Consider the following 14,515-nt stretch of genomic DNA (forward strand, 5'->3'; position numbering starts at 1 on the left):
CTTGGTAGTCTTCAAGTATGGGAGATGTTTACTGCTGAAAAGGAGACTATTTCAGGGCATCCTCTTGTAGTGTAGATACCTTGGCAATGCTGATTTGGGCTTCTGCATCAATGGAAAGATGTCTGGTGGGAATACTATATATATATTTGGCTAAGACAGAAAGATGTGAAGTACCCCCAAAAGAATGTTTTAGGTAGATTCTGTGAACACTTACTCATCAAGATATGGAAAACAAGGTTTTATTTGTACAAAAGCTGGTCTCTGAAAGTTCTTAATAGAAATATGGTAGAAAAAAAATCAGCTCCAGTGGTAAAGGACATTTTACCAAATGTAATATCCATTTCATTTTACCTAAAATAGACTAATTTCCTACTACTTTCAGCATTTTGAACATACTATGAGTATTTTTCTAACAATTCAAATTGAGAAATTTATGGTTTATTGTTGATAGCAAGAGGAGTGAGTGTTTTAAGCCTTGGTCATGATAAACATTGATTAAAGGTATCATGAGTGACACAGATTGATTTCTGAATAAAACTATTATTTCTGTATCTAAAATGATCAAATAGAATTAATCTGAGGAATTCATCTCTTATATGGTTGAGAGATAAATTAATATCTAGGCTTGAATTATTAATTCCAAATTTCCCAAAGGAAGAAACATGACTTGGAGACAGGCTGGTAAGTGTACATTTCTTGTAGGAAATCTGTAGGGATTTACTTTTGAGAAAATTTCAATCTTGGCTGATAACATTGTGAGTAAATTCATTTTCAGAGGGAGGAAAATCTCACTCTAATGGCTCAAAAGTGACCAGTCTGACTTCAGAGCTCATGTTATAAATTTTTAAGAATGTTCCAAGGAAGCAAATAAAGAGTTTGCTTATCTGAAGAAAAATACACTGTAGCAGAAGACTGTCCACTTTCTTTTCAGATTTTTTTTTTGTGGAATATGTTGGCCTATTACCAACATGCATATATTTAAAAAATTACAGTTCTTCTTAGGCATTGGCTTCTGGTCTATTTCCAAGTCTAAGGTGATTTAAATTACATGATTTCTCTGTGCATTTCAAATAAGGTTTTTAATATTTTAGTTTTAAGTAATAAAATGCCATTCAAGTGTGTAATTTATTACTAAATCCATTAATATTTATAGCTGAAAATGATTTTCCTGAATGGTGGAGAAAACCTTTCAGATCATTTCTTGCCTAAGAAAGAAAAAGCAACAACGATAAAGAATTCTGTGACAGAAACACATTAAACAAATTTCTTTTTGTAAATGTGAGAGACATAAACTTTTCTATCATATCATTTTCCACAGGACTCTGCTTTCCTATAGGCTAAGTTTCTCTAGTAAGCTCTATGTTGGGGTCTTTATATGGTTGCAATGCACTATGTGAACTCTGCTGTATACTTTGTTTTCAAAGAGACAACTGAACTTAATGAACAGTCTTTTCCATTTACTGACATAAGAGCTTGTCATGCCACTGATAACAGCCATTGATTGATGCACTCAGTATTTCTTAGTCCTTAATATGTGTTGGGCACTGCTCTCGAAACTGCAGATGTAGTAATGAAAGGCAAACTTCCAATTTCCATGTTCTAATGTGGCTTATCATTTTGTTATTTTCTATGATGTTGAGGCAAAACTCTAAAATCTATTGGTGGGCAGTACTGATTGAGGACACAAACCCTGCATGTGTTATGACATAAGCTACTCATTTTAGAAAGTGGCCATACTGTTGTACCAAATGACTGAGAATGAAGGTCTGAGAGTTGAGTAGAACAGCCCGGACCCTCAGCAGCCCTCTTGACCTTCAGCATCCTTTGTGGAGTGGAACCTCACAAGCAGCAGGAAGACCTGCATTAGGGTCTGATGTGTGGGTTAATGGGACAGAGTGGGAAGAGACAAAACTGGATAAAAAATGGAGGGAGCAAGGAGTCTCAGAAGCTCTCATCTTCAAGGGCCTTAAGAGGATCCTGGCTACTAATTTATTTCTATCATTTACATTTCATGCAAATTTTCTTTTTGCCCAAACCTAATCAGAAAATATAAAGGATGGGGGCTCTGTAGACCACAGTAACAGTCATGCCAAGTTAATGCAGCACAAAGTACCACATTTAACAATACATCAATCTTACATCTTTTAATTCCTCACTTTAAACTGCCACCCTTTTCATCTCCTAGAACGAATTCTTCCTTTTCAGAGACAGCTCATTGTGCTGTTGTCCTTTAAATTTATTGAACACTTATCTCCCTCAGTCATTGTCCACCTAGACTTTGACCTCTCAGTCTAGACATTTATTGAGCCCCAGATTACCACAGCCTTCTCTCTCTCTCTCTCTCTGTCTCTCTCTCTGTCTGTCTCTCTCTCTCTCTGTATTTCTCTGTCTCTATCTTCTCTATCTATCTCTCTGTCTCTGTTGCTCTGCAATTTTGAAAGCACAGTGAATGTTAACTGCATTTGAAATTCTACTTTATATTATTTTGTAAAAGGAAGCACAATTTCAAAAATATTGATAAGCAATATGAAAAACAGAGTTATTCAAGGAAAAAAGTTGATTAACCTTGTGAAGAAAGATTCACAATGAATTCTGAGAGATTCACACAGATTACAGAGAAGTGGATTAGGGAGTTAACCAAAATATAGGAGAACATGCAAACCGTATAAAGGTATAATATTTTAAAACATGGTGAGCCTAGACAGATGGCAGACGAATAGAAGAGGCATTTATAATGTTGTAAGAAAAAGGAACAAGATTGAAACCCAGATTTATCAGAAAGCCAGAAAGGTTGTGAGAAAAATAGCACATTGAAAATAGCTATTTCCAGTTTTCAGTATGATCTCATATAATCTGTGAAAACAAACAAAGACGATAAAGAAAGTGGCAGATGTTGTTCAATCGCTTGACTTATGCCAGGCACTGTTCTCATGCTTTCCATATGTTAACTAGTAATCTTCCTATACCCCAGAGATGTAGGACTCTTTATAGACCCACTTTCCCCATAAGGTACTGTGATGCAAAGAAAGTGAATTTATTTTTGCCTATACTATCAATAGTTAGTAAAGTATAGAGTTCTGATTTGAACTCAGCCAGCCTGACTTCAGAATCTGTACCATACTTCTGCATTCTACTGCTTCTGTATTCAATAGGCGTTTCATTTTTGAAGTTAATAATAATAATAACAATAATAATAAAAACCCCTGTATTTCCCTTTGACTATCCAGAAGAGTCACCATTCTCCTTAAAGCAGTCACCAGAGCCAGACCATGAAACTGGGGATCAGAAGAGAGCTCACTTTAGACTGATAGCCTTATCCTAAGTGTCATGGGTTCCTGCCCAGAGTGTCAGAAGAACCTGGAAACTGACTAGCCCCACTGAATATATTGAGTTTTATAGGCATAAGAATAGATGGACTCTCGGGTCTATACTGCACACCACTCTATCCTCACTGTAGAAATTAGAGAAACTGGGTGGAAGTCTCACTCATTTATTTGGTCCTAATCAAAGATCAACTCCAAAGATATAGAGCAAGTCTTCAGGAGAAACTCCATTTTCCCACAGGATCCACCTGCTCCTCTTGTTTTTAGCTTGCTGATGTACCATATATTTTCATTTCTATCCCACATCCTATAACATTTTTGACTAGGTCCTTAATAGTTTTGTTTTTAATTGATTAAAGTCATAACAGGTTGGTATGTGTTATGTTCACACAGCAACATTCCATAATTATGCTGACTTCTTTTTGCTGCCGATGGCTCCTTGCTTTGTGTTTACCGGTTCCTCTGTGGCTGCTGAGTTCCCATGGTCACACTCTTGTAGCTCCTTGTAGAAGAAAGCTCTATGAATGCTATTAAAACATCATGTTGGGCTTCATTTTTATAATGCATGCCTATTGTACTTATAATTATGTATTAGTGAAAAATGTACAAGTTTGAAATCACACCTATAAATACCTTTTATGTTTCTTAGTTTCACACTAGAAACTAGGCAATGTGTTTAATTTGTTCTTAATTTAGCTACAAAGATTAGGTAGATAATTTGATCTACAAATTCCCAAAGTCCTATTTGTTCTCTTCCTTTGAGTTTAAAGAATGAGCTAATTGCATAAAATAATGAAAAATATGTTTGGGATTTTTTATAAAGGAGAATTCCATTAGAATTAGGAATAAATAAGATAGTTTTCACCTTCAGTACCCATATATTCTTTACAAACATAACTTTTCCCCCTGCTGTGTAATTAAAGGCATCAGAAATTTCAAAGGGTGACTCATGGGGGCTACATTTTTCAACTTCTACTTTAATTCCTGAGCTTGAACTTCCCTAAGGAAGTCAGAGACTGAACTCTCTTTGCATGTATGCATGTGGTCTCTTGATTATTTAATGTATAATTGCTCTAGGTATTTAGCATAACAAAGCAAAAGTAACTTCAAAATGAGGTCTCTCGGCCATGAGTGATGTCAACAAAAAGTGAATGAAAATCTTCTTTGTCATGTGACATACACTTTTCCTTTTCTTCAGGAGATGTTTTGCCATAGTTGGAATCAGATGAGATCTCCATTGCTATGTGTGGATCCTACTCAGCTTTTGTTCACCTTAATTAACCCAGTTTTTCCAATTGTAAAACAGGGTTGTCAACGTGAGACAACAATCAAAGGTATAATTATAGAAAAATAGGTAAACAGAATCAAGAGTATAATTATAGGAAAATAGGCAAAGCACAGTCATTATTCTTTAATGATAATCAGAGTAAATGTTTCCTTGCCTTTAGGATCAAACATATCTATTGATTGGCTAAAGATTACAGATGGTATTTGAAGTAAATATTTCTAACCACTAAACAGAGCAACACCTATGACCCTAAATGTCACTAATTAAGCTTAGGAAATGTCAGTTATTAAGTTTAGGAGGATGTCTGTATGCTGACTTGGAAAAAATTGAATTCATAAGGTATATGAAGTTAAATTCTTTATGTAAACAAAATAGTAGATTTGCTTTACTTCCGTAGATGGCTACATTCGTTAGGTGCAGGAGACCAAAAAAAAAAAAAAAAAAAAAAAGAAAAAAGAAAAGAAAAGAAAAGAAAAAAGAAAAAAAAAGCGTGGAATTTTTGAAATTTCTAAGTTGGAAAACTGAGTAAACTTTGATACAGCAAAATAGAGACCTAAGGACCACCAAGCAATCAGGAAAAGCTGAGCTCCATTTATGTTAAGTCCAGCCAACATGTCCTAAGTGTTAAAAGTCACCATAATTGATGAGAAGTTACATAGCATTTCTACCTGGTGAATTACATACAAGAACAGACTGCAAATGGAACAATTGTTTTAGTGGTTTCCAGCCATCTTTGTTTCTAATTCTCTGTAGGAAGTATGTTACAATTACTCTTTAAAATGGTCCAGCATTCTCTGTCTATACTGTATCATTTTGTCCTGAACCTCAGATTCTGCCTTCTTCTCTGCTCATGACTTGTAGGAATAACTCACGACCAGATACCTTGCATGAACTGAGAATTCTATATCTAGCTGCTTGGTGAACTCCTATAACTATTTTCTACCAGCATTATAATCATTGTAAGTCCAAAGCAGAAAGAACATTCATCTATCTCAAATATGTTTTTCTTCTTTTCTTTAATGTTAATAAACACGATTTCCTTTGTTAGCCATTCTGTGAGCTATCTCACATTTCTCCATTTCTCATGCTCTTCACAGGCAGTCTATAATTAATCACAGATTTTTTTTTTTACTTCCAGTGTTTTATTTTGGTTCCATCTCTTCCTGCCCTGAGTAGATGTGGCATTTGTCCTCTCACTTCATCCTGACAGCTACAGTGGTCTTCTTCCAAGTTGTTTTTTCCACTGCACACCAACAACAGTGTGATTTATTTCTCTTGCATATCTTCATTGATTTCTCCCCCAAAGTCCTCAATGGTTGGACTACATCAAGTGGTGCAGCCTGCCCATTGGAACCTTTAGCAGTAACTGTCACCTAAGTCCTTAGGCTTTTCATCTCACATTTAAGGAGAGCTTAAACTAACTATGACCATGCTGCGCTTATTTAGGTCTCTGTGCTAGTTGGTTTTCTATTTGTGCCTTCAATCCTCTCTCTGATTTCTTTATCCAGACTTTTCATCTGAACACTGGATGCAGCTCAACCAGGTTTCTACAATAAAGGCTTCTGTAATTTACTCAAGGAACCCAAACATCTGAAGACCAAGGTGGTAGCTGAAAATGGTTTTTATATTAAATTTACACTTCTTTAATGAGTTCTAAAATTTCATATATTAATTTTCTCTTTATTTGCATGCTTAAAAAATATTCTCTGTGGCACTGGTAGGCCTTAGATGAAGATCTTGGATCACATTATTTCAGGTGCTGGAGTAGCAATTAGAGGCTTGTTTTCATGACAAATAAGGATGAACATTTCTAAGCAAGAAGAAAAAAAATCAAAAGCAATGCAAACTTTTATTATTAATGTGCTTATCTAAGGAGTAATTAATCCCACAAATGTCTTAAAACATTGGCTGCATATTGATTATCATTCAATGCACAGTATATTAAGTTACCTTGTTTTGTGTATTACTAAGACTCGGGTTTGGTAGCTTTTTGCTGTTGATTACTAAGAGACAAAAGATGCCTAATGTTCAAAAGCTATTACATAGAAATAAAGAAGCACATTTTAAAGTGCTTATTAGATACTAACAAGCTTTGAGGTCATAAATGACAGGAGTCAGAAGGCTAAGCACAGGCTCAGGCTGTGCTGTAGATTTGTATGATCTTGGGGTCTCTCATTTAGGATTGGTTGAGGTCTCATCCTGGAAATACTTTCATCATTTATTCAGTGCCCTAAGCAGATCTTTTTTTTTTTTTTTTTTTTTTTATTGCAGTGAGGTACAGCTAAATTTTCTGAGTGATTTTTTAAACTCACTATAGATTAACTAATATTTTTTTACCTACTTAAAAATTTGGTGAGCAATCCAACCACAAAACCTTCAACCCAAAATGTGTCCTGCCTATAAGAAGTGTAGGGACAAAAATGGAGCAGAGTCTGAAGGAATGGCCAACCAATGACTAGTCCAACTTGAGAACCATCCCAGGGGCAAGAACCAAAACCTGACAATATTAATGATACTTTGTTATGCTTGCAGATAGGAGCCTTGCATAACTGCCTTCTGAGAGGCTCCACCCAGAAGCTGACCAAAACAGATACAGAAACCCTCAGCCAAACATTAGGCAGAGCTTGGCAAGTCTTGTGGAAGAGTTGGGGGAAGGATTAAGGGACCTGGAAGGGATAGGGACTCCACAAGTAGATCAACAGAATCAACTAACCTGGACACTTGGGACCTTCCAGAGACTGAGCCACCAACCAAAGAACATAGATGGGCAGACCTAGGCCTCCTGCACATATATAGCAGACATGCATCTTGTTCTTCATACAGGTCCCCCAACAGCTGGATTGGAGTTGCCTTGACTCTGTTGCCTGCCTGTGGATCTGATTCCCCTAACTGGGCCACCTAGTCTGGCCTCAGTGGGAGAGGATGTGCCTAGTACTGCAGGTTGGTACCCAGGGGTTTCTCCCACTTCTCAGAGGAGAAGAGGATGGGGAAGAGGCTCTGTGAGGGGGCACTAGAAAAGGGAAGGCTGTGATCAGAGTATAAATTGAATAAATAAATTAATGGAAAAATGGTAGGCATAACAATAAAAAATTCTTATCAGTTTGTTGAACATTATTCTTATATACTTTTCCTTATCATTATACAACTAGAACATTCATATATTATTTGGTTGTTTTTATCTGGTAGATTATTAGATTAATTAACTTCAAGTTTTTTAAAAAGTTATATTATTTTTTTAATTATGCATGTACATGTATACTGAAGTATGTGAGTATATATATATATATATATATATATATATATATATATGAACATAGCACCTATGAGGCTCAGAGTAGGGTGTCAACCCTTAAAGTTGGAGTTGTTGGTTATTCTAAATGGCCAGCCATGGGTGCTTGGAACCAAACTTGGATCCTCTACAGAGTAGCCAGTATTGGATCATAACCACTGAGGTATCTCTCTATTCTTATTTGAAGGTTTTTTGTTTTGTTTTTTCATGAGTTTTTTTTACATTTTATTTTTGCACTTCAGACTGTAGCTTTTGGCTTCTTTTTAAAACGTTCTTGATGGTATTTGAAATTTTGTCTTGTCATATTTGTCAACGTAATTTTTATAATACTAAATTTCATTGCTTTTGACTGACTTTCCGCAACTCTGATAAAGCTATTTGAAGTTTTTGTTGTATCAATGTTTCTTTGGCTTTGAGTGTCTATCCTAGGATATGCTGAATGTTCTTCGTCTGATATGCTGAACTTACATTGCTGATTATTTGAGTTGGTTTTATCAAGCTAATAACAAAAGGTTGGTAAGTGGTTGAGAGTGTAGCATATAATTAAATAAGGGAATGTAAATTATAAACATATCCAGAGACACTCTTGCAAAAGCACATGATACCTTTTCTTGAGCTACTTTTTTTTTTTTTTTATCTTACCCTTCAAGATGTAATAACTTCTGGCTGGTTTGCTTCTCTGATATACTGACATTCTTTACAATGTCAGAGAATGTTATGGTTAAGAGTATATTTTAAATATGACCTTAGATTAGACATATGCAATATTTGTATTATTAATGTGTTAGTTTTCTCAAAGACAAAAATCCAAAGTGGTTGTGAGTAAAGCATATAAGTATGTATAGATGTTTAGGCAGATATAAAATGTTTTCTATAACTTGGTATATTTACCAGTAATATCTGGAAGCAGACTGCAGTGTTTCTGATTAGAAAGTGGCTCTGAAGAACTCAATGAACTCAGCTGCACAATGGCAGATATTTGAAGTAAGACTCATGAGTTAGCTACTGTGTGGAACCAGAACCATAGTTGTTAGATTTTAAGATAATCTCTTCTTGTGAGATTTAAATTTGGCTACGGTCTTGCCAAGTTTGAAATTTAAGTCTGAGCATCTACCAGCAGGAAGGATTTCCTATTACAAGAAAGTATAGAGTTAGTTGAAGGGTAACGTTCTTTGTGGATGAGCAGTGGCTTCAGGAAGTAGGTCGTCTTGCCCACAAGAATTGTGAGGGCTCCAGGGACCACAGTTGGTTGAGGGAGCCAACTTGGAAGTGAGTGCTTATTTGCTGATGAGTATATAGCTTCTCCACATCATAAGAGAGATAATAGAGGAAGTCCTTTTTTTTTTAATGGTAAAGCAAAATGATAGCTTAGATGAGTACCTGTTTTAGAAAAAGTGTTTGACATAAGTCATTAGGTGCTAACATAACAGGTGCACAGAAACCTGGAGTCTGTGCTTGAAATCACTACTGTTCAGGCTTATACAGTATGGTTCTCCCTGTTCACTCCTCCCTCTACTTCAATTTCCTCTCCTTATCTTCTCTTCACCTCTCCTCCCATCCTTTCTTCTCCCCTTTTCTCCTCCCTAGATCTTACGGTCTCATGCATGCCAGGCAGGCTAAAACTCACTACACTGCCCACGATGATCTTGAGCTTTGATCCTCTTGCCCCTGCCTCATGACTTCTAGATTACAGTGCTCACCACAATGGGTGTTTTCTAAGTCTAATTATAATGTGAAGATTCTTAATTTATGCTATCCCCTTCTGCCCTGCCTGACATCCTGTAGGGTAAAAAAAAAAATCACATCCTATTAAATATTCTAGAAGAATTCAGAAGGTATGGAGGAACATAGGATCTATATCTTTATATTCCCCCCTCAGATGAATCAAGATACAAAACCCATATGAGTTAATATCTTTGATTTGTACTTTGACCAATGCAAAATTAGAACACTTGGATTACTCCTCACATGGTTTACACACTATGTGAACACACTGCATACTGCAAAGAGTAGATAAAAAGCACTGTTTTCTATACAAAATGAAAAGACATGCAAACATAGCCCCACCACATCATGTCCCTCCATGTGCATTAAGCAGAATTTGTCTGGGAAGTAGATGGATGCTCGTTGCCACATTAATCTCATTGTTTTGTCAGTTGACTTCCTGACACCCATCTTTACAATGGTGTTTGTGGATTAAGGCATCCATTCTTGTTCTTACTTTAATGAAGGAAGCACTGATACCCTGTTTCTAGTTATAAAGAATGACAAAGCTGTGCAGAGCCAGTGTATCTATTTTTCTTGGTGACAAGGCATGATTTATAACAGCATGCCATGCTGAGCATATGCCCTATCTAACAAGGAGCCGTGTTACTGCTGAAGTGTGCCATCCTAGATCAAATGCCAAGCAAAGTTTCAAAAATCTTAATTCAATTCTATAGGGTGATGTTTTATTTTTCAGTTCTGTGTTAGCCCATTGTGTCTGCCACAGGATAAAGGGTCTTAAATCCTGTTTGGAATTTAGAGTTGAAATTTATTGTTTGAAATATATTTTATGATATAAATCCTGCTTTGTAAATCCCACTTTTCTTTCTTGCTCTCTTTTTCACTCTCTCTTGCTAACATGGTCTAGATACTTTGAGTAATTTGTTTGTTTGCTTGTTTCGATTGCAGTTACACTTGCAGAGAGGCCATAGACAGTGTTTTGAATATACAGTCTTACTTTTAATGACAAATTGGGCAGGGATAATTAAAACAACAGCCAAAATGACCCAAGAAACAAAGGAGAAGAAGTAACCTATTGTATTCAGATAACATGTAGATTCTAACAGTTCTCAACACTCATTCCATGCCCAGTCCTTTAAGTAGACATAACTTTCATTGAATTTTAAATGATGTTATAGAAGATCTTTTTAATTCATAAAATTAGAAATGTGTACTGAGAGAGAATTCCAGGGCCCTGCTTACAGCTTTAGTTGCCATGAGGTTACTTTTTTTTTTTCTCATTTTAAAGTGACATGAATGGCTTTGTCACATTGAATGCTCACCAGATAAATTAATGGTTTCAGAATTACTACATTAGCACGTGCTCTCTTACCTGGCAGTTCTCAACACACCGATGCAGACAGCAGAGAAGCTTCTGTTCTGCAAAATGTCTCCTCTAATCTCACACTGTGTGTTCATGGTGTGGGCGCTAGTCAATGTGGACAACAGGAGCCCACCTCCGAGAGTAAATGACAGTGGGCGTTACAGTATTCTTCTGCAATAGCAACATTTGTGTCGGGAGACAATGCAGTTCAGAAGGAGAAACATACTAATTGGGATATTGCTGTTTGGATATGTGTAGCTCTTAGGCAATGCCCTCCTAATTCTCCACCTTACATGATCTCAGGATCCAGTGGAAGACTGAGAATTTTTCACCCATTGACAGGAATCCATTAATAAAACAACAATCTTTTGTGTGCAGTAATCTTTAATCTTATTTTGTCACACACTCCTCAGTTGCATCTTCAGTCATTTTACAGTATAATTTATGGCATTGAAACAACTCGGGCCCTGGAAAAGGTCAGTCTGTCAAGGTTTAGTTGTCTTTGAAGAAAAGTAATAGAGCATTATTTATGAACCAAAGAACACACTTCACTCCTTTAATCAATCAGAAAGATGCTTGTATTATTGCATCTTTTGCCACTACATCCCCTGTCCCCATCCAGAAGAAAGCCCAAGCAAAAGATATGCCAATCTTGCTTTCTCTTTCATGTTACAAAAGGCTTGTTACCTTTTATGCTTCTTCTGCTTTTGTGTTCATAGCACTATGGAAAAAACAGGTCTGATGATGTCTGATACCTGGGAACAATTTGTCAGTTATGAGCAAGGGGTTGATACTTCTTACAGATCATCGACCGTCTGGACAGATTAGGCAACCCCATCCAATGAGCTCATCCCTAGGAATCCACCTGACACGACAGAAGAGGGTCTCCAATTAAAAACCTGGGGAATAAAGACAGAGTTGAAAAGGTTTGAAACTGTCTTCAAGAGCAATCAGCAAAACAAAAGCAATTACTGTGTTTTGTAGAGAAAATCTTAAAACATAACCGCAGTTGGTCTCCATATGCTTCTACAAACCACTAGAAGCACAAATTAGAACATGCTGTGGGAGAAATGAATTGGTAGTTCACTAGAGAAAACACTTACAGCTTGAATGAATGCCCCCAATAAGGCTTTAATTTAGGTAAGAAAAGATGTTGGATGTGAATTGAATAACAATAGTTACTAATGCAATCTTATCAAAGTTTAAAAATCATATAAAGCATTTTTAATTACAAATGCTTAAATATGAACCCTTATATTTTTGAGAATTTATTTTAGGATGTATTATATGATTTTAGAAATATATAAGTATATGCTTTAAAAATTAACTGAGAAAGATTCAGTGAAAATCTCCATGGAAAAATAAGGCAGAGATATGGAAAATCACCTATGATTGAAACACTGAGCTTGAACATTACATGAACCAAAAACATCAACCAAAAGCATAGCCAGCATGGTGATTTCCAATTCTAAAATTATTCATGTATGTATTTAAATGAATCATGAAGATTCTAAGGTCATTCATATTCAGTGAAGACTGCAATTTAGTCAAGATTAAAAAATACTTTTCCATTTCTCCAAACTGAGTAGCAATCCCGTGAGGAAGCTCAGTTTTAAGTGTTGAAACTATTTTGTAGTAATCAGAAAAAAATACACTCTTAGTTGCTTTTGAACTCTAGAATAGGGTAATAAAAAGAACCTTTTTCAAGGTTCTAGAAAATTAGGGACTGGGGTGTTTGTTAACACTAATGGAGTTCATTTAAAATGCATCTTGATGAACTCTTGACTAGTTTAGTAAAGGAGAGCTTGAAACTCATTCCATGGAATCTACCTCACTGCCATACTGTACATTCTTTTAGATTCCCAGTGAAATACTCACAAAGCTTTGAAGACCTAGAATTCTGGTATAGGAAAACCTGAGAAGTCACAATGCCAAAGTGTGAGCTTTACTCTTTCCAGAGAGAAGGGAGCTGTGGGATAAACAAATATCTGTAGATGAAGGTCTGAGTCCACCACTAAAATAAACTGCCTTGCTCACTGGAAAGAATCTGGAGAAACAGTACTATCTTTGCTAGTATACAACAAACACCTTGCCTGAGAAAGACAGAGAGCACTGTCCATGGCTTTTTCATCCACACATCAACTTCAGCAGCTTGAATGTGGTTGTTCCTATTTATTTCTGTTCTGGACACCAATGTTAAGATCCTTGGCTCTTCATTCCACCCCCACCCCACCCTGGACATTTGAGTGCAGTTGCTCCAGTCTGCTTCTCTTTCCCATCACCCAGTGTTAAGATTTTGATTTCTGCTGACCAGTTATGGATGTTGTGATTCTCACAATACAATAGCAGGGGAAATTCTTGATTGATAGTCATTTTATATGTTAAACGTTAGGGGACTACAAGAAGTACCGTAGCTTGTAACTATAACCCTGGCAAGTGGGAGACTGAAGTGTGTGTGTGGGGGGGTTGCCACAAGCTTAATGACACCATGAGGTATATAGTAAGTTCCAGACCAGTCTGAACTGCCATGTGGAGCCATGTGTCATAAATAAGCAACCACACTGAAACAAGTGTTATAAGGGAAAGAGAATAGGACAGGAGGAAGAAAGTCAGAGTATTCAAAACTAACTCTCTCTTTCTCTCTCTCTCTCTGTGTAGATATAGATATAGATATAGATATAGATATAGATATAGATATAGATATAGATATAGATATAGATATAGATATAGATATAGGATAGAAAATGTCATTGAGTGCTGTCAGCTTTGAGAGTCAGGGAACCATGGCAGAGAGTAGGAGAGGCTAATACTTCAACAAATAACTCTGATTTTCTAGTTAAGGTCAGAGCTCAAAACTGAATCAAATGGCAGTTTTACAGTTTATTTAACTGCCAAGGTTTAGTTTACCCAGAACAAAACTTGAGATTGAAATAGCAACTTCCCTAGAGAACTGATGGGACCATTAATGAAATAAGCCATGTAAGCTCTGTGTCTCTGGCCAGGACACAGGGAGTATATTTATGTGTATGCTGCATAGCAATTTCCTAAAAAGCTCATTAAGTCCTAGAATGTTCTAAAGGATGCTTGTTGTGACTCAGGAAATTGTAGAAAAGATTCATTAAGTCTCAAGAAGTAAATAACTTATGAGTTTCAGGAAGTCTCTGAAGCCGATAAGATGTGCAAACCCACTCCCTCATCAAGATTACATAAGCAGAGAGGTTTGCTGAGAACTCTGAGATCAGCATAGCTTTCTAGAAGTAGCAGAGACCAACCAAATTGCCTGGAAGAGAAAACAGCCTAGAACATTCTCTTCAATTTGTTAAGCTTCCTGCAAGCCACATCGTGAGCCCTAGGCTCCAAGTTTCTTGAGCTATCACCAATAAGAAGGTAGGCTTTGATAAGTGCAGCTTTCTTTGAGTCATTTCTCTTGTAAGTAACTCCTCACCCAAATCATGTAAGTCACCCCAACAAAACCCACTTGTTCTCCAAATTAGACTTTGGGAGATATCCTTATTTTGACCTGTCAT

The sequence above is a fragment of the Mus caroli genome, unplaced genomic scaffold, assembly GCF_978045245.1.
Source record: "Mus caroli unplaced genomic scaffold, Mus_caroli_1 scaffold_6, whole genome shotgun sequence".
Lineage (NCBI taxonomy): Eukaryota > Metazoa > Chordata > Mammalia > Rodentia > Muridae > Mus > Mus caroli.